At 34.8% G+C, this 21,172-nt stretch overlaps 1 protein-coding gene across 7 annotated transcripts in view; it reads left to right on the forward strand.

The window, feature by feature from the left end:
* The window catches only part of NFIB (nuclear factor I B), a 433,171-nt gene that overhangs the window by 340,585 nt on the left and 71,414 nt on the right, over positions 1–21,172 (forward strand). The gene's annotated exons all lie outside the window — the stretch shown is intronic.

Raw genomic sequence — 21,172 nt, forward strand, 5'->3', positions numbered from 1 at the left:
GATCCATTCCCTGCTTTCCCAGGTATCTCCATACTGCTTTCCAAATTGGCCGCACCAATTTGCAGTCCCACCAGCAGTGTACAAGTGTACCCTTTTCCCCACATCCTCGCCAACACCATTATCTTTTTAGAGCCAAAGTACTCTAGAAGTCTGATGGCACCCAAGGACATGGAATAGTTATTTTGGTCAAAAGCACTAGGCCACTTCATCTTTTTAATGATGCACATCTCCCTGTGCTTATAACAGAGCCAGAAATTATATGTCTGAATTCATTTACTTATTTCTGAATATTAAGCTAATCCTTCCTAAACAATAAAACTACAAGAGTCCTCTCCCAACTATCATGGACTAAACAAGGGTAAACTTTGGAACATGGACTCAGATGTAATTTCATTTTCAGTAATTCAAACTCCACCGCTACATTTAGGAAATGTGTGATTGATTGGGTTGTAATCTTTTAAAATTAGCTCTGACTTGCTTTATTATTTTGTGTTTCAACATTCCTTGGGCTGTGATCTTCTAGATTTCCCAAACTGGATAATTTGCTTAATGCTGAAATGGTTGGTATCCAAGGAAAACAAGGAAATATAGAGGTTGTATTTTTTGCCTAAGTCAGTTCCAAGATGAAACTAGAAAGGCCATAGTTTTGTGGGGAACTCTCTCTTGATTGGTAATATAGTAAAGAAATGTTGAATCCTAAAGCAGTTTTTGAAAATTTTATGATGTAAATTTTTGAAGTACTTCAAGTTTCATTAACAAGAATTTTCTTACCTGGGATGACATGGATTTAATATATTACTTTTCCTTTTTGCAGGTTTTGTAGGGTACATGTGCTTTCTGTGTGTTGGCATTTGCATGTAGCTTGGTAAAATTTCTGAGTGCCATTAGGGCAACTATTGAGTGTATCTAAAATATACTCTCTGGAACAAAGACAGGACTAAGTAAATAACTGAACAAATTAAACAAGAAGGATCCTATTAACTATAACAATATTTTTGTCTTGAACTTAACAAATTTTTTAAATCATAAAAATTTTGAACTCAATCGCTCCCCATCTTTATTTTATAGATACTGAAATTGAAGCATACAGAAGGGCATCATGAAACTCATAAAAATCGACTAAATAATTATTAAGGAAACAGCTCAGGCAGGCATGGTGGTGAATGCCTGTAATCCCAGTAAGAGGGGAGTCTGACACTGAGTCAGGAGGGTCCTAAATTCAAGATCAGCTTAAGCAACTTAACAAGACTCTCATTCACAATTCAAAAATAAATAAATAAATAGGACTGGGAATGTGGCTCAGTGGTAAAGTGCCCCTGGGTCAAAGAGAGAGAGAGAGAGAGAGAGAGAGAGAGAGAGAGAGAGAGAAAGAGAGAGAGAGAGAGAACGAACACTAGCTTAGCATCTCAGTAGTAGCTGTCATCTATTGGTATCACTAGGACCCATATTTGCCTAACTTTTCACTTTATGTTTTCAAATCTTAGAAATTTAATTGTTACTGAAATAATATAACATTTTTTGTTAGCTATTTGCATACAAAGGCAGATAACTTTGTATAATCCCTCATATAGCATGTTTTATCTTAGAATATTGTGTTTCAAGTTTTAAGAAAAAAGGAGGTTTACACTAATTTTCAAGACTCATATCCAGTTAACTTCTTAATGAGTTCATGTCTATTCCTTCTCTTGTCCTCATTTATTATATCTATCAGAATCAAGTTTTTTTTTTATGGGAGAAAATGTACTATTTAATGATACTGAGAAGTAATTTTAAACTTTGGCACTAGACAATACACAACAAACTATAAACAGGCTTTCTATTCATAAAAGTGTAAATAGAAAGACATTGAAAGGATTGGTAAACAGCGGTTAAGACTTGACTTTGTAAGTAAAGCTTTTAAGTAATTTAAGAATGAAGTCTGTGCCAATCAAAAATCAAAGGACTTTTTCTTAACAGATTTTGTTGCAGAAACATTTTTCTTCTTTATCTTTTTACTTGTTTGGAGACATCACATTCAATGAAATCCTTAAATGTTCAAATTTAGGATAGGATTCCAAAGATAGGAGGAGACGATGAGGGAGGGTGTTATTCACAAATTAGTCTTAAAAAGCCAGAAGGGTACATAATAGCCCTCAGCTACTTATTTTTTTGCAGGGTAAGTTCTGAGTGCTTATATATAACCCATTCTTCAAAGATTAGTTTGTATAGCAGATGGCACCATGTCTAGCCTCTACTGTAGATATACCCTAATTACTTATAATATTTAATTTGAAAAAAAAGCCCCCCCCCAAACTTAAGGTCTTGAGAGATTTTCCTCTATTTCTTAAATCACCTATTCTACCAGGCAACAAATTAATATTAATTGCCCACTGGTTACTGAGTTCAGAATTAGAATGAAATATTGCATTCCAGGCAATGAGCATATGGATTGAGTCAACTCAAAATTAGGAGCAGAAATAGACATTTGCCTTGGGAAGCTGGAAATATACACCATCTCATACCACAAACCATAAACAACTCAGAAAGAGCTGTCCATAGGTAAATTTTTCATTTAGTAGATATTTGCTGAGCATCTGTTACATTCATGACATTAGATTAGATGTTATGAAAGATCTTTTTCAAAGTGAATTACATGTGAACCTCACTCTTCCCAAGCTTTTTTGTCTGTAAACACATGCACTACTATATTTATATGAAGGAGATAAATATTACTTAGTGCTGCTACTCAAATATCATAGGAGTTCATAGTCATGAAACCTGTTTCCCACCTTTGGAGGGAGTGTGGTAGAACAGAAATAGTATGAACTTTGGAACTCCATTTTCCCCTGAACCACGGCCCCATCTTTTACAGTGGCCATGAGGAGAATGAGCAAGTTAGCCAACTTCTCCAAAATTCAGTGCAATCCATCTTCTCCACTCGAGCTGCGGGGAGCAAAGAGGGGCGTATACCTGGAAAATTGCAGGTGTTTGATAAAAGTGAAGTCTTTTATCTCACTTTTTTTTTCCAGATGGGTTGATCAAAAAGACTTCCTGTAGAAGGTATCATTTCATGTGGAACCAAATGTGTTGAGTTTTTATACTGCACTTTCTAAAGACTTAAGATGGCATAGTAAAGTTACAGGGCAAGATAAAGGTGATAGGCTAGATTTGAGGAGGTTAGTCTAGGATAGTTAGAGATTTTTAAAAGGAGGCAAAAGCAAACAATAAATTCACAGGTATTTTCAAGCTCATGACGGAGTAGAATTGTAGTTTTTAGATAGTAAATTTTGTTGCATGTCTTTGGGCGTCAAGGAATAGTGGAATGACTTTTTGTTACATAGCTTTTGATATTGACATGAGAAAGAGTACAAATGCATCTTTATAGGATGCTTTCCCCGGTGGTAACTATCTGTAGACCCTTGCATTAACATTGTATAAATATTGTTTCCACTTGCCTCTCCATGGCATGCCTACTTTCTAAAATGACCAACTTTTCTGTCCCCATTGAAACTTTGGTCTGTACTTTACTCTTCTTAGTGCCTCCACTTACCTCTTTTTCTGTTAATAACCTTATTCAAACAAACTCATTCAACCAGTGTCTCATCTCTCTTCCTTTCATGAAATGGCATGAAACACTGAAATTTCATCTTGATTTCTCCTTCTGCTGGGCTTCTAAGTCCCCATTGAATGATTCTCTTTAAATTCACATTATACATGGAGTCCAGTGACTCCTTCCATTGTGTTCTGGCTTCTGTATTCTTGAGTATTTATTGATTTAGTTGACCATATTCTGTTTAAAACTTACCCTTTGCTTTTGAAAATGGTACCTCCCCTGTTAATCCAGAAATCTCTGGGGTTTTTTAGTTGCTTCTGATGACTTCTTTCTTTTTCTTAACCAGATTCTTCTTTAATCCTCTATGTTTCTTCAGTACCCCCTGTGATTTTTAAAAGTGTATATATTTTTTTTTCCCCCAAACGAATACCTTTGGAACAGATCTGTCTCCTAATGCGTTGAACCTGTGTTCCCAACTACTTTTCAGGCGTGTTTTCCTAGTTGTCTTACGGTAACTCACATTTAACATTTCCAAAGTTAAATTTATTTATTTTTCTCTCAGACTAGGCTTGCTTTCCTTGGAGCCACCAGAATCTACCCAAATACCCTCCATTAGACTGGCTCATGGTTGCGTTCTCAGGAGCCTCTTTCTCCTGTTTCTTCACTTTGAATACTTTGAAAGTTCTCTTGAATCCATCCCACCTCTCAAAAACCAAAGTGTTCTGTGTATCTCTTGGATAGCCCTGTGTAGGACTAGATGTCGCTGCTTCTATTATGTTTACTGCTTATATTGTAAATCTTTGTTTACACATGTCACCTCCCGCAGATAATTTTAGATGACTAAATTACTACTATAATCAATATCATTTTTATATGAAGTATTTTCAGAAACATTGTTTAAGGAAATATCAGACGTAAGTGCTTATAGATTGCCAGTTTAACTTCCTCACTTATAAAAACAAGGCAAAGGGGTTAAGTGACTTGTGCAAGATCCTAGTTATCAGAAAATGTAGGTTAAAATGAACTTTTGCATAGGTAAAAAGTCATATCAGTAATTCTAATATGTGATTAGTACTCTTCCCCTTGCTCTGCTTCCCCAACCTGGACAAATAATATAATTCTTTGTAGAACATTGCCTCTTGATAAAATGAGAAATTTTGACTTGTTTGTACTTGCATGGAACATGTTTAAAAGCCCCCACTGCTCTGAAGGGAAACCTTTGTGTTGGGATGCTCCAGAGGACCAAGTCTGCGTCTCCAGAGAGACCAGTGTGGGTGGCATACTCGAGTCCCTGGGGGTGGACACAGTGTCTACAGCTACCGGGAAAAGGGGCAGCAGAGAGCAACAAAGGAGATGATGGAGGCGAATCATAAGTGACCTGTGCCTCAGTGGGGATGAGCTTGGGGAATGCTAAACTGAGGGTTTCCGAGGATGTGGGTTAGATCACTGGTGAAGAAGCGTTCCTTCATTTCATTATTGCAGTTGCTGAAGCTCAGCAGCCCCCATCTTCCCTCTCTGCTATATTTTCTCAAGTGTCAAGTTCTCTGCATTTGTACAGATTAGGGAATGACTTGATACAGTACTTGGTTATAGTACAATCTGAATACAGTAAAACAAACTGTCCTTTCACAGTGCTATGATGGAAGGACTAACTAGTTCATGAGCCAGAGTTAGTTATTCAAGGTTTTGTTTTTCTTAAATTTATAACTGTATTTTAAAGTTTTGTGGTATCTGAAGTGATGTCACAATGTAACATGGAGTTCAAATTTAAAATAAAATTTTTTTTTTCAGTACTGGGAATTGAAGTGCTCTGTACCACAGTATGCACTACCATCCTATTTTACTTTTTATTTTCAGATAGGGTTTCCCTTAGTTGCTGAGGGTGGTCTAGAGTTTGTGATCCTCCTGCTTCAGCCTCCCAATTTGCTGAGATTACAAGCATGTGCATGCATCACCCAAATGAAATTTTAATATATTGATGTAAGCAATTAATTGATATCACACCTACTTTCAGAAAACTTCCAAGATGGCTTGTATGTAAATATATTGTAATCTGTTAAATTTTAAAAGATATTGCTATAACACATTTTTCTTTCTTTGTTGGATGACTAGGTTCCCCATGGGAAGGGTCAGAATCCCCATGTGAAAAGTCATGAATACTCCTTAGCGAGGTTTTGTCTGTATCTACTCCTCTGGGCAGTATTTTAGTGATTGCTCTTTTACCCAAGTAGTTCATATTCCTTTTATAAGGAGGGTCTGCATTTAATGTTTCCTCTCAATTTGAATTCTCCCCCCCATATTTTCAAGACCTGCTTTTTCAGTACAACATACAGCTACAAATTAAGAATGCAAATCAGTTTCCTTCTCACAGTTGGAAAGCTAGAATCTTGTATCATAGATATGGTGGACTTGCTCCAGAACAGTGAATGTCACTGGGCCCAGCAGAGGTTTAGCCTGCTGAACAACTCACTCTCCTGTACAAGGCAGTTGTATACCCCCCCCCACTTGAATTATTAGACAGAGGGATCAACATTACAATAATACATTGCAAGCAGTTGAAAATATTATGTAGATATGTAACCAGCTACCTGAGCTTTAATTTTTTTTTTTAACCTCAGCATTGAAGAATGGGATTTAAAGATACTAAGCAAACCCATGAAACTCTTCCTTTTTTTTTTTAAGAGAGAGTGAGAGAGAGAGAGAGAATTTTAATATTTATTTTTTAGTTCTCGGCGGACACAACATCTTTGTTGGTATGTGGTGCTGAGGATCGAACCCGGGCTGCAGGCATGCCAGGCGAGCGCGCTACCGCTTGAGCCACATCCCCAGCCCTCTTCCCTTTTCTTTTTATGTAACTCTAAGGGCATCACCATGTCAAATAATTTAAGCAGGCACTTTTGTGTGGTAATTTTACTCTTACCAACTTAAAAAAAAATCATATTAGGTTTTGCTTAATGTCATTGACTGTAGAAGAACAGAAGAATTTGGCAGGTTTTGGTTTTTGAAGTCATTGCAAGTATTATAGACTTAAGTGCTGCTCTTCAGGGATCTTGACCTTTTCCATTTTTATTTTATACAATAAAACTAGGGTCAAACTCCTGTTTTAATGATTGTTTGTGTTGCTGAACCACCTTCAAGTTCTTGGTCCCACTAGAGAGTCCCCTCCCTACTCCACACTCTATGTCTTGAGCATGTCCATGTCCCTGCAGTATTCAGTAGGAGGACAGGAAAGCCATTCAACTTTCAGACTTGATCTTTTCATCATTAAAATCATCACATGCACTTGTTAATGACATGAAATAAACAGTGGTATGCTGAGTTGTAAGGTGCAGACTCCATTATTTATTTTGTGGTGTGTGTGTGTGTGTGTCTGTGTATGTGTGTATGTGTTTTAAATTCAGTGAATATTTAGTTTAAAAATTGACATTTTATACTGTTGTTTTCTGAATTGAACTTTCTAAGCAGAACAGTATCTTCTAAATAAGGAAGGAAAAGAAAATGATCATTTTTATTGTGATATAATAAAACATTCTGCTATTTTATGCCTAATATGTCCTAGTGGAATCTAGGTATAACCCAGGTGAATTGTGTTACCTTCCATATGTTGATAGGGGAAGAAAGGAGTTCCTTTGAGCTTTTGAGAGAAAACATGTAGACAGCGGAGCAGAAGAATGAATGAATACAGAGTCTCAGGTCACTGATGTGGTTGTTCATAATTAAAAAGAAGAAGGCAAAATATTTTTAAAAGAAGATAATTGGTGCTGAAACTTACTGTACAATTATTTTTCAAGCAAACATTTACACTATGTCCCTTTAATTAGCTCATCTAGGTCATTTTAATAATATCCTAATCTCCGTAGCTGCTATTTTTGCCTTCAGTCAAAGATTTCTGAATTCTCTCTTTGATATACCATTACAGATCTGTAGTGATCTCTATTAAGTGCAATTCTGATTATTTCATTTTCTCCTAATATGTGTCCAAGGTCCCCAGTCTAGTTTAATACTAACTTGTTATCATTGTGATGTCATTGAGCATACCCATGGACCATGTATTTGGCCTTAACCTTCGCCTTGTGCCTTCTCTGCTCATGTAATTTCCATCTAAAATACCTGAGCCCCCTTGCCATGATGACATGTCTTCGGGCTCTCTCTACACTTCAGTTTTATAACATTAGCACTTAGTGCGGTACTTCATCACTATTTATATGTCTTTTCCCCTTAGTGAATTCTTAACACCTTAGGGTGAGGGGTTTATTCTTTTTATAAACCTAACATCTATGGCATCTAATGCCTGGTTGGAGACAATACTCAACAGTGTTCAAGATTTATGAAGTGGAGGCTTAGACCAGTTATGGACTAAATAAATAACCTATTTGTGTAGTACAGGAAACAGTTTCATACTCAGAACCTGGGCCAGGCCAGAGAACGCAGATACTTCTGTGGAGATAGTTACAGCGATCTTCTTCTGTTCTGTACGCAAACTGCACCCCACATAGGAACACTTAGGAGACTTTTATAAACTCCTAATCTTGTGCAGTATGATCTGATGATGATGTTTGTATGGGGGATCTGATAGAGAATTGTAGTGTTCTAATATATTTTCTCATTTAGAATCCAGGCTCAAGCAGATCTGGTTTCTTTTCTCCCAATCTGATGAATTACAGAAAAGTCTTGTTTGCTAGTTTTGTGCTTTTGTTTACTAATCCATAAGTAGTGCACTGTAGCATTGCTAGAGTTTACATGGTCGTAAATGAGCAACCTAGTTACATAACTTTCTTGAAGGTGCAAAAGATACAGATAGTAGTTAATTTCAGAATTTTCCCGATTACACTTAATGTTGCTGATTCAGTTCTGATTCTTTTCATGATGTGGAAATATTACCACTTTCTGAGAATTTGGCGACCATTATACACCATTTGCTGAAGGAGATGAAAAAAAATGACTTTACTGATGTATAATTGTATGCAATAAATTGCATATACAAGTTTTGACATGTGTATACCCATGAAACTATCACTACCATCAAGATGACTTTTCCACCAATCCCTAAGTTTTCTCTGACTGCTTTGGATTCCATCCCTTTGTCTACCCCCATCTTCAGATGACTACTGATCTACTTTCTATCACTATAAATTAATTTTATATAAGTGGGATCACATCATATATTCATTTCTGCCTGGCTTCTTTAGTTCAGCTTAATTACTTTGAAATTGATTCATGTGGATGCTTTGTATCAACAGTTTATTCCTTTCTATGGTTGAGTAATATTTCATCATATGGTGTGTGAAGTAAGGGTTGATGTTCACTTTATTTTTTTCATGTAGATATCCAGCCGATCTTGTACCATTTGTTGCAAAGGCTTTTTTTTTTTTTTCATAGAATTGCTGAACTACTTTTAGCAAATATCAGTAGCCACATACATCTGCCTATTTCTAGTCCATGTCTTTATATATCTCTTTTGTTAACACTGAAGTGTCTTCTTGATAACTATAACCTCATAAGTTTTGAAAGCTGTTTTCTAAAGTCTTTTATATTTTCTTATAAATTTTAGAAATTTTTTCAAATTCTTAAAAAAAAAAGGCGAGCTAATAATTTTGATTAAGAGTAGTGAGACTATGGGTCAAACCAAAACAAAAGAGTAGTAAGACTTAAAGTTAGGTCTTTTCAGATATATAGCAAAATAATTATTCTTAGCTATCAAATATAAAGTTCACATTTTGGGCCTAACCACAATTTAGTTTCTACCAACTTTTCAACTTAAATTTCCATGAAGATATGTAAAATATTTAAAAAAGGTTTAAAAATGTTTCTAATCACAGTAGACCTGGACTGAGGATAACCTTTTGCTATAGTCTTGGAGGTTTATCTTGAAACCATATAGCCAGTATATTTAGATAGAATTTAAAAATTGGTGTTTTCCTCATCTTCTGTCTCATGAAAGATAATGGGGTTAGTTCCCTGTGAAAGTGTAAACAGATAGGTTTGATTCTACCCTACTGTCCTCTTCTAGGTACAAGATTTCGGTTTCAATTTTAAAAGGCTTTAAGGCCAGAGAACAACAGGATTAGGAGAAGGAAGATGGGGACAGGGTGAGGAGGAGTGCAGGAAGGCTAGCAGCTGGTTCTGTGCCCTAATGTAATTCCTCCAGACACAGCCTCCTTAATTTATACTCTGACACCTTACCCTGGTAGACAAGGTCCATTTGAAACACTAGCTTGAAGATTAGTGTTTTCATGCATAATCATGGTAGAATCTTACTTATCTAAGTGGTGGGGTGAAGAGAAGAGCCCACCTCTTTATAGTGGGATCTCATTAGTAAAGGACAGTCAATCATTAGAATTTGTTAGGAGCTGTGTTATCAACGTGACTCATCATAGGATTACATTACTGCCATGATCAATAATCATTTATTGAATCATAAACACTTTAATGTACTTTCTTATTAAATCTTCATCTCAAATCTATGAAATCAGTATTATTAGGAAGTTAGAATTTAATCATTTATTCAAAATCATTAATAAGAAAGGGGCAAATCTGGATTTTGAGCTGAATTAGAATTTGAAGCACTTAGTGCAGAGTCTGTTATGTAATAAACACTCAATAAATGATAGACATTACTATTACAATTTTTGTCTTCATCATTTTTATTGTTATTAAAGTCAAGTAACTTGTGCAAAGCTACTAAGTGGTCAGACAAGAGTTCAGGTCAGTTCTGCCAGTTGTTAGTCATATTCTCACTCTGTGTTTTGTACTTGACTTATGTAGCTAAGGGAATACCATATACTTTTCTGACCCCAAACCATAAATCTGGATAAGGTAAAAAGAAAACAATACCAGGCATGATGGCATATCACTATAATTCCAGTGACTTGAGAGGCAGAGGCCAGCCCAGGCAACTTAGTGAGATCTGTCTGAGGATGTTGCTGAGAGATAAAGCAATCCCTGGGTTCAATCTTCAGTACCAAAAACAAACAAACAAACACACACACACACACACACACACAAAAAAAAAAAAAAAAAAAACCATCAATATGCTTTGGTGAGAAAATACCAAAGAATAAAAGGGTACATTGTCAAAATCCAGAAAAATATATCTTTAACAGTGAAGAACTAGAAGAAAATTTCGGAGAAAATAATTTGTTTATTCAGAAAAAAGGACTTAAAAATGAACCCAAAAGATAATGTCTTCAATGAACATGGTACCATGTGAGAAAAGGAAAAATACTAGGAAAACTAAAATTGTCTTTGTATGATTAAAGTCTACATTGGTGAAGAAAGAAATAGAACTGATATTGTGAAAATAATCATTGCTATAGAGAACAAACTTAAGATATTTGCCCTCAGAGCATAGGAAATAAAGAAGTTAAATGAATGAGAAAAAGGTTATGGTAGCTTAGAAAATTCAGTGTTGTTACGAGGTTTTTGTAGAGAAATCAGAGTATTTAGGAGAGAAACAGAATCAAAAGCATATGAAGAAAATTCTTATGAGCTAAAAATAATCTAAATATGCAGATGACAAGACCTAACTATATCCAGCCCACAATAACTTCAGTACCAAATAAATAAATAAATAAAAGAAACTAAAAAACTGTCTGAGAATACTTAGGATTATGATTTAAAAAAAGAAAAAATTCTACTTTTGTACTGGAGTTTTACCTCCAGTCAAAAGCAATAGAGATATTTTCTTTATTATTAATTGTCTCAAAAAGCAGGGTCCCTCTTTTTTTTTTTTTTTTGGTAATAGTTTTGAGAATCTATTCCAGCTGACAAAGTAATAACCTAAAATTTAAAATAAAATAGGAACAGGAAAGTATAACTATAAATATATACCCACAGGTACACATATAGATTAACCATGAGAATAGTAACAAGCTGAGAGTAATGCCTCAATAATTGTTATAAATAAGATTATAGACGTAAATGCCAATGTCAGATTACATTTATTAACTATTGTTTTAAAATACACATGAAGTCCAGCATCTTAACCTTTGGGAAGTGCACAATTCAGTAGCGTCAAAGGTATGCACAGCATTGTGCCATAGGTTAGGCAACAGCCCCTTCTCCCCTGCTCCTGGCCGCCACCATTCTACTTTGTTGTTATCTGTGTGACTGCTCTAGGTATCTTGCATAAGTGAAATCATATGATATTTGTCTTTTTGTGACTGACTTCTTTCCGGATTACATTCTTAAAAACTTAAAATAGGAGGAGTTAGTGGAAGGAGGTTGGGAGCCTAGGAATGCCACACTTATGTCCTCTTTTAAAAATAATTTGATGTTGGATTTTGTTGAAGTCTTTACTTTTGATTTTTATCTCTGTTTTTGCTTAGACTAGTTATTAGTTAATTAGTTATTAGATTATTAGGTAAACCGTCAAGTACATTTTCAGCATCTTTTTGTGGGTCACGGGACTTTTTTCTCTATCACAAGGATATGTTTTTTTGATAGTAAACTGTACTCTTTCTTTGGAATAAACCATAATGATAATAATATTTTATTCTTTGGATAGCAACACTATATTCAATTTGATGATATTTTGTTTAGTGTTCTTGAAGTTGCGTTTATATGTGTGTTTAATCTCTTGTTGGCTGGGTGGTTGCTTGTTTTGTTTTGATGAAGTAGGTTACAAGTTTAGGGATTCAAATTTTGCTGTCTCCAGAAATGCTTGTACAAGTTTTCTTATTCATGAAGCTTGTCATAATTTTTTAAGGGCCTGAGATGGTTTAAATTGCATTGAAATTTAAAGATAGATAAAATCCAGCTGTGAATCCATCTGGTGCTGTTCTTTAATCACCTTTCTGTTTCAGGTTTGTCACATATTAAAGTACATAAGGCTGGGTGTAGTTGTTCGTGCATGCCTGTAACCTTAGCAACTTAAGAGGCTGAGGCAGGACAATAGCAAGTTCAAGGCCTACCTTGGCAATTTAGTGAGACTCTATCAAAATAAAAAATAAAAAGGGCTAAGGATATGGCTCAGTGTGTTCTTGGATTCAATCCCCAGTACCCCTGCCCCCAACACACACACAAGTACCTGAGAATCCTCTGCAGGTCTTATTAAATTTGAGATTCTGATTCCTGGGGCTGGGTGGTACCTATCCTTCTGCATTTGTAATAAGCTTCTGGTTTATGCCAATGCTTTTTGATTCTACAGTTTGATTCATTGCTAGGACAGTGGTTCCCAAACTTTGTTGCACATTTGAATCACTTGGGAGAACTTTTAAAAAGTCCTTGTCCAGATCTCACTCCTGAGCAATTAAATCGGAATAGCCAGGGTTGGAAGCTAAGCATAAATTGGTTTCAAAATCCCAGGTGGTTCCAGTGTTGAACAAATTTTGGGAACCACTGCACCAAGGTAATTGGTCTATTTCAAGTTTTCCACGTCTTTCCAATTTTGGTTACTTTCATTTGACTAAGTGATTGCCATTTCAGTTTTCAAAGTTGTAGTCAATAAGTTGTATGTGTTATCCTCTACCTTGTTAATGTGTTTGGTTTCTATGGTTCGGTCTCCTTTCTCTTCTTGGGCTTGTATTTTTTGTACATAAGGCTGGGTGTAGTGGTGCACGCCTCTTTTTTTCTCAATCAGCCTTGCAAATGATTTTGTTTTTCTGTTGCTGGTCTTTTCAGAGAAATTTTTGTTGTTGTTTTATGTATTACTTTAAATATTTCTCTTTCTAATCTGTTAATTTCAGCTTTAATCTTTAATTCTTTTAAATTTTCTTGGATTATTTTGCTGTTCTTTCTTGATAAATAATTATTTTCTTTTGACTTTTTCATTGCTGTCTAGATTGTAATTTCTATTTTGGGGTTCTCTTTGCTTTGTTTATTTTCTTAATTTCCAGGTGGTTCATAACATTTACTTTATTTACATTTTATCACCTCCTTACTTTTAATTTTATTTGCTAAAGATGAAGCAATATGGTCTTGAAAAGTCTCTATTTTTAAGAATTTGTTGAAGTTGTCTCTTTGGACAAGGATTTCATTTTTTTTTTAAATTCCAGCAGCATATTAATAAAATTTAATTTATATTTTCATGAGATAAAGTTAGCCTTTTTCTAATAGTTATGTTCAATTCTAAGAGAGATGAAAAATTCTGATTACTAATTCCCACTGATGATTATATTTTTATCTAGTTTCTTATATTTTATAATTTTTGGATTATATACTTCTTCTCAATATTATTTTGTTCATTTAGGGTTTATGATTTATTTTTTGTTAATTGTACTCTATTAATAATGATTCATTGTAGTTTATTTTAAATTATTTCTTAACCAATGCTAATTAACAACAGTTTCCTTTTTGCTTGAATTTGCTTGATTTCTCTTTGAATACTCATTTACTTCCATTTTTTTCTTCATTTTTGTTATCATTTTGCCTTAAGTGTATTTCTTAAAAATAGTTGGATTTTATTTTCTTCACTTGATCTAATACTCTCATTATGGGAAAAGTCAGTCTGCTTACATTTATTAAATACTTGCTGAATTTGATTTTTCTCTGGTTTTGCTTTTTATTTATTACATGTTTTCATATTCTACTTCCTTATTTTTGTTACCTGAATTACATTCTCATTCATTGTGTTTTTCTTTGTGTTAATTTGGAAGTAATATATCTTTTTCCCTGCTCTTAAAAACAAATGTCTGCCATTTTACTATTATCTAAAAATAACATGCAGGGATTTATTTATTTATTTATTTATTTATTTATTTATTCATTCATTCAAGTTAATTATACATAACAGCAGAACATGGAGGTTTTAATGTCAACTCATATCTACTATAATTATCATCTGCATTTTAGAGAAAAGAACTGTGAGGTGTCCCTGCCTTTGTTTTTCTTAGTAAATGGTACAACTGAGTCTTGGAAGTATTACTCCAGAGCCTCTTTTTAAGTACTATGCATTTGGAGGGAGAACTACCTTCTACGTCCCTAGATAAGACAAAAGCATATAATAATTGTATTATACTCTATTTAGTAACTTTATTATGCCATATAATATACATGACACATTTAGTAAACTATATCATATCAGTTCTAATGAATTAAAAAAATCTGAAGAGTTGACAGTTTTCTTGACGTATATATTAATTATATATTTAATTTCTGAGTCTCTCCCAGGTCACTTCAGTCACCATAAGGGATTTGCACTGTATATTGAAGGAAAAAACATAATTCTAAATTAATATGAGAATGTCGACTTTGACTATAAACTGAGATTAAGTTTCTCTACAAAGAATAATTTTCTTTGTAAGGATTAATATTTCTAGCAGTGATGGTAGGCAGTCCAGGTCAGTTGAGAAACTAAAAATAGAATATGTCTCTCATATGATTTTAAGTATATTAAATTATTCAAGAGTAGGAAACAAGAGTAGAGTAATATCCACTAAAGACTCAAAATTGGCCAGGCACAGTGGCTCATGCCTGTAATCCCAGTGGTTTGGGAGGCTGAGGAAGGAGGACCTTGAGTTCAAAGCCAGCCTCAGCCAAAGTGAGGGGCTAAGCAACTCAGTGAGATCCTGTCTCTAAATAAAATACAAAATAGAACTGGGGATGTGGCTCAGTGGTCTAGTGCCCCTGAGTTCAATACCTAGTACCAAAACCAAAACCAAAAAAAAAAAAAAAAAAAAAAAAAATACAAAAAAACCAAACAACTCAAAGTTGTCTATAATCTTTTCTGAAGCAGATTTGGGGAAGTTGATTTTAGCAGTGAATTTTTCCTAAAGTTTCAGGAAATTTTCATGAACCATATATCGTTCTTTTTCAGAGGATAGAAAGTGTTTGGTTGTCATCTAAACCATTTTATAGTGCCTATGTATAATGCTGGTATGGAAACTTGACAAATAACATGCAGAAATCCTTGCAAACAGTTTCCAAGTACATAAAGAAAATTTGGAAGAAACTGTCAACAAACCAATTCATCAGTAAATTAAAAGAACTATCTTCCATGGATGAACAAAGATAACTAAGATTCCAGTAATATATAATACCAATATATGGTATAAATAATATCTTCTAATTCCAAAAAGCATTATAATCAGAGAAATTTTAAAAATTGAGAAAACCAAGTGAACAATTTTCCAAATAATGAGGAAAAAAAATCAATAAAGTAATATCAATAATGTAATTATCATTAAATGTAAATTTCTAGATGTAATCTTATTAAGAATAAATTATTCTTATTAACAATTACTGTTTTACATATTTCTTAATGTGGTGTTTTTTTTTTTCAAAAGTTCTACTTTTGAAGGTTCTTTTGAAAGAATAATGCATATATCTGAAAAAAAATCTAATTTTATCTTAAAGAAGTGAAAATTATAACATTAACATAATGACATCTTTCCCCTATCAGCTTGTCACAATTAGAGACATATCCCTACTCCTATGTAGCTGGGGTGGTAAGATGGACACATTCATGACCTGCCTGAGGGAGTATAACTTGGCAAAAACCTCCATGGAAAGTAGTTTGACAGTTTTCACCAAGAGCTTTACAAGAGTTTATGTCCTTTGACCCAGTAAGCCTACTTCTGGGAACTCCAGCCCAAGGAAATCATGAGAATTGCTGACAAAGATTTGTGTGTAAGGATGTTAATAGCAGTGCTGTTTATAGTATTTTTCAAAAATGGGAAATAACCTAAAATGCCAAACAATAAAAGAATGGTCAAATAAATGGCCACTTAAAGTGTGATACAGTCAAGGTGATGGATACTCATAAACATCATGCTTTTGAAAACCTGTTTAACCTAAAGGGAGAGATAGAATGTTAACAGAAAAATTAAGATATTAATTTACATAAATAAAATTATCTTGATTTTGTAAAAATACATGTATATATTATATGCAGGAAAAGGTTTTAAAAACTGGAAGGAAATAGTGAAACAATATAAAAAAACATATCATAATAACACTATCAGAGAGTGTAAATGTTAGGAAATTCTTGACTTTCAGGTCACTTAAATCTCACCATTTATGTTTCATATTGAAAGATAAACAATTCTAAATTAAGATTAGAATGTTAATCTTTCCTATAGGCCGAGATTCAGTCTCTGTGCAAAGAATCATTTATCATGTCAGTGCTTATATTTTTATTTGATACTCAGTTCTCATACTTAGTTATAGGCAATTCAGGTCAATTGAGGAACTAAAGATAGAGCTATGTCTCATACACTACCAGAAATCCACCAGTGGGTCAGTTATCATGTCTGAATTTGTAAGATTGGCAAAGCACTAGTCTGAAATCATCTCATCCTTTCCCCTGTACCCCATAAACAAAGAGTTAAGCCATCTTTTGCACTCTGTTGAAGGAAATGATCAATTAACTGGAATCAAGGGCTGGAAAATGCCTTTGCAGTGTCTCTTGTCTACCTGCTCTTTCTCCAAATGAGCTATGCAAGAAAATGAACACAGGAAAATAGCCATGGAAGACTATTTACCATGGGCTTCAGAGGTGATTTTATCAGGTTTTCTATCCAAAATATGAACTCTTATGCCCAATGGTAGTATTTAGAGCTATTGAGAAACTTCCTACTCATGAAATTGGACAGTTCTTCATATGTAAAATGACAACAATATTCCAGCATATTTCACAGGATAATTGTGAAAATTAAGCACATTCTTTCTTGTGAAACAGGGCATATGTGGATTCTTATTACCTTTGCAGTTTCACATTCTTTCTTAGAGCTTTTTTTCATTGGATGACAAATCTTTTTATTGAGCCAAAAATCAGCTCTTAGAACTATGCAAAGTAAGTCTAATCCACCATCTACATTAACAGTCCTTCACATATTTGAAGACAGCTTTCATGAATTTAATAACTGCTTTCCGTGTGGCTTTTTTTTTTTAATTTCAAGAATAGAACACAGTAGACCATAAAAATGAGTGTTATCAGTCTTCCTTTGGATTTTCTATGTAAATGTTGTTTAACATTCAAATGGTGCTGATTATAATTTGAGATATTAACAGTTAGATATGCCATTGTGTCTCTCTGTTATTGTTTGTAAAGGAGGTTAAACACTATATTAACTTCTGAGCAGTGATTTACTGTTGCTTTTGTGAGAGAAAAATAAAAAAGAAGTAAAATAATATAATTTGATATTGCCTTTGAGACTTTTCAGTTTGCGGAGCTCTTTATTTCCTACTCAGTTTTATTTTATTTTTTTAAAAAGCATACTTGTCGTGTAAATACAGCATCACACAAATTCAGAGTTATTCTTTTCTTCCTGGCTGAAGCTGCAGTGTAATATTACTCCATAACCCTGAAGCAGCTGCTCTGTCTCAAAGATGCTCATATTTTTTTTCTTTTTGGTAGATGAAGAGAATTTTCTACATGAATGTCTCTAAATTACTTTAAGATCTTTGGCCTTTGTATCAGCTATTGATATTTACAGTGGTCAGTGTAACATGTGAAAACCATGTTTCTGAAAGGCCCCGGTATCCTGGAGGTTACAGAAGTTTTATGTTAATAGCTGTCTGTTCTGCTGAGTCTCAGCCTCTATACCATTACAGGGCTCCAACCCACTGCAGGATCCTCCCCAGTTATTTTTGCTGGAGTCCTCAAGTTATTTCCTATAGGCTTGAGCAAATACTATTTGTTTTCCAAATACTGTCATCCAGTACTTCTTTACTCTGCCTGTCTTGGGTAATGCTTCTCCACTGCAAAGACAGTGCTGTGTGCAAAGATGCATGAAGGTAGCAGCTGTCTGCACCAGGTGCTTCTCCCAGGCTACCCTCTTGACCGATTTCCATTCCCTCTCAGACCATCCCCTTGTCAGCCACTCACCAACCACCCCTGTGGCCCACTGTCACTAGGTACTACCATGGGTCTCTGAGAACCTTGCTTTCACTGAAGTGTCCCTATGCTCCATGTAGGAAAGAGCCCAGTGGAATCTGTGGGGTTGCATTTTATCCTGTGGGTTCTGACATATTTCCAATGCTCTCATAGTTTTAGTAAAATGACTCTTGTTTTCCTTGTAGATTTTGGTTTCTCAGACCTGGGAAGATTGGAGGTGGGGAATGGAGAAACACCCTGCTACATTCTGAACTGTCTTGCCTTTTCTATGAGAGAGTCATTTCATTTGGTCTGAGTGCCTATCTTGGGTAAAACCAGCCGTGTTTACTACTCATTAGTTTTCTAGGGAAATGAACTTCACATTAGATCTACACATAGAAATATTATGTATTACACGTGATGTAATTCATATAAGCTTTCTCTGGTTCATCAATTTAGTATTTTTGAGCACCTACTCTTTAAATACTTTATTAGTCCTTTGATTTTTATTTTGTACTAAATGCTCAAAGTTACACATTAGTATACAATGAAAGCAGGGATATAATCTGACCCCAATCATTACTCTCTTGCATTCTGCCCAACAGCCTAAAAACTCTTCAGCAAATGAGTTCCAGGGGATGACACATGTTAGTATATTGATCTATCAATCTTTAGCCATCTGTATCCACATTGTTATAAAACTACTAAATTGTTAATTTGTGACTAGTCTTTAAAACTTGAACTTAAAAAGTTTTTTGCATGTATTTAGTAGTTACTCTATATACAACCAATAAATGAGTTGCTGAGGGAGATATAGAGATGAACAAAATCTAGTCACTCCCCTCAATAAAGGAGCTGGTCAACCAGCAAGGAATTACAGACTCAAAAACAATTATCTTAGAAAATCTGAAAATGGAAAGTATGAAATAAGCACAAACTAGGTGGGTGTGATGTGAGTAAAGAAGAAAGAGATTTTTTCTGGCTGGGCCCCTGGTGGGGAAGAAGGAAAAAGTGGGTGGTGTAGCAGCCTATGGAGTGGGTGGTGGTCAAGCTGGACACTGCAAGGTGGAATTAAGGTGTGTAGGAAGAGCCTTTGATCAGGGGGAACTTCAGGGGAAACCTGAGGGCAGGCATTTTCAGAGTGCAAGTAATCTTGTCTGGTTATGTATAAGTTTAAATAATGTGTTTATATCTAATATGTTTATTGTTAGTCATCTATAAAATAAACTATCCTTTAAAACCAACAAAAACAATAGAAATCTTTGCATACAATGGTAACACAGTGGTCTAGAAGTTTGAAACGATTTGGTCCCTAACCAGGCAGAGAGAGTCAATTATCCTTTTTTGTATTCACAGCTTTTAGCCCTTGATACAGTGCTGGTTAAGTAGAAGTTTCTCAATAATTACTGAAATGAATTCAACTGGGTGAAAATAAATTGCTCAAGAAGTTTCTTAAAATAAAAGTGCATCGAGTGGGGATGTTTTATTATTATTCTCCTAAAAATGTACTTTTTTTCCCCCGGAGGGATGACTTAATAATAAGGCCTAAGTTTTATCACCAACTGAGACCTTGTAATTGCTTTTTACTCTTTCTTTCGTTGTTTCTAAAGAGGGCAACTAGATATGTATAAAACTGTTCGGACATACATGATTCCTCAGTCCACAGCAGTGAAGTGTATATGCCAATGAAATGACATCTGCCATGCTATTAAGATTAGAGAGCATTGGCAATGACCCTTGTTAGGATAAACTTTCTAAATAAAGATTCACAAGTAATATGGGACTTGTGGAATTCAGTGTGCATAATTCACTATATGGCTAATTTCTGGCTCTGTGGCTTAATTTATTGGTCACAAATAACAAGTGCTTACCATGCATGGGTTTTATATTTTTATCTCAATTTGCATTCATAGCAATTTTATGAGGTAGGTGATTTTGTTATCTCCAATTTCTAGATGAGGCATTCGAGGCACAAAGAAGTACAATAACATGACCAAGATCCCATAACTAGTAAATTGTGGCTGGAACTCAAATCCCAGCTCTCCAACATGAACACTCAGGTTGCTAACCACCCGTTCTCACCTCCCTGAACTGAAGCTAACACCTTGGTCAGTTTTAAAGCTTTATGGGAAATCCAATCAAATTGCCAGTTCTTGGACTCTGGAGAGAATTTTTCCTGGAGTTCAATTCTGAGGATTTTCAGACACTATGCTGCAAGCCATCTCCCTCTTCCTAAGTTCTTCTCTTCCTCCTGACTCTTATTACACTCCCTTGACATGCATGAGAACTGAGGGGACAGTATTGTTTGTGGGTGTCATCTTTAGCTCTGGACATAGCCAGAACAACTAGCAGACAGGCATGAATTTTCTTAGGCTCCTGAATCATGGACCCTGCACCCACCTAAGGATCATGTGTCATTCCTGGAGACCTGGATTCACTGTCCTTTGTTGCTTAAAATGTCTCATTTTGAATTAAAGGGAGTCCAAAAAGTAATAGCAAGAGTAAGGAAAGCACTGAAATCATGCAAGGTGTATTAGAGATGCATGGAAATGGGTTGGTGCAAAGTAGTATTTGTTGTGTGTACAAGTTCTACTTTTATTAGTGACTGTGGAACAAGGGTGGGAGTGCTGGTAACAGCAACTCACTTTTCTTTAATCAGTGAAGGATTTGTGAAAGAACAGTAGTTTCAAGAGATCTTTGAAGTATTTCCAACAAAGTGCTAATTGTGGTTGTGGTTTTCCTTTTTCTTTCTTCCTTTTTTTTTTCTTTTTTGTTAATGGGTAGACTTTAGCCTACCAGGTGCTACAGAGTCAAATGCATTCAATGAGTGCCCTAAACATTCTCAATGCATGAAATGTGGCAAATAAAACCACATTTGCACATTT

Source organism: Spermophilus citellus (assembly GCF_964194105.1).
Source record: "Spermophilus citellus genome assembly, chromosome: 2".
NCBI lineage: Eukaryota > Metazoa > Chordata > Mammalia > Rodentia > Sciuridae > Spermophilus > Spermophilus citellus.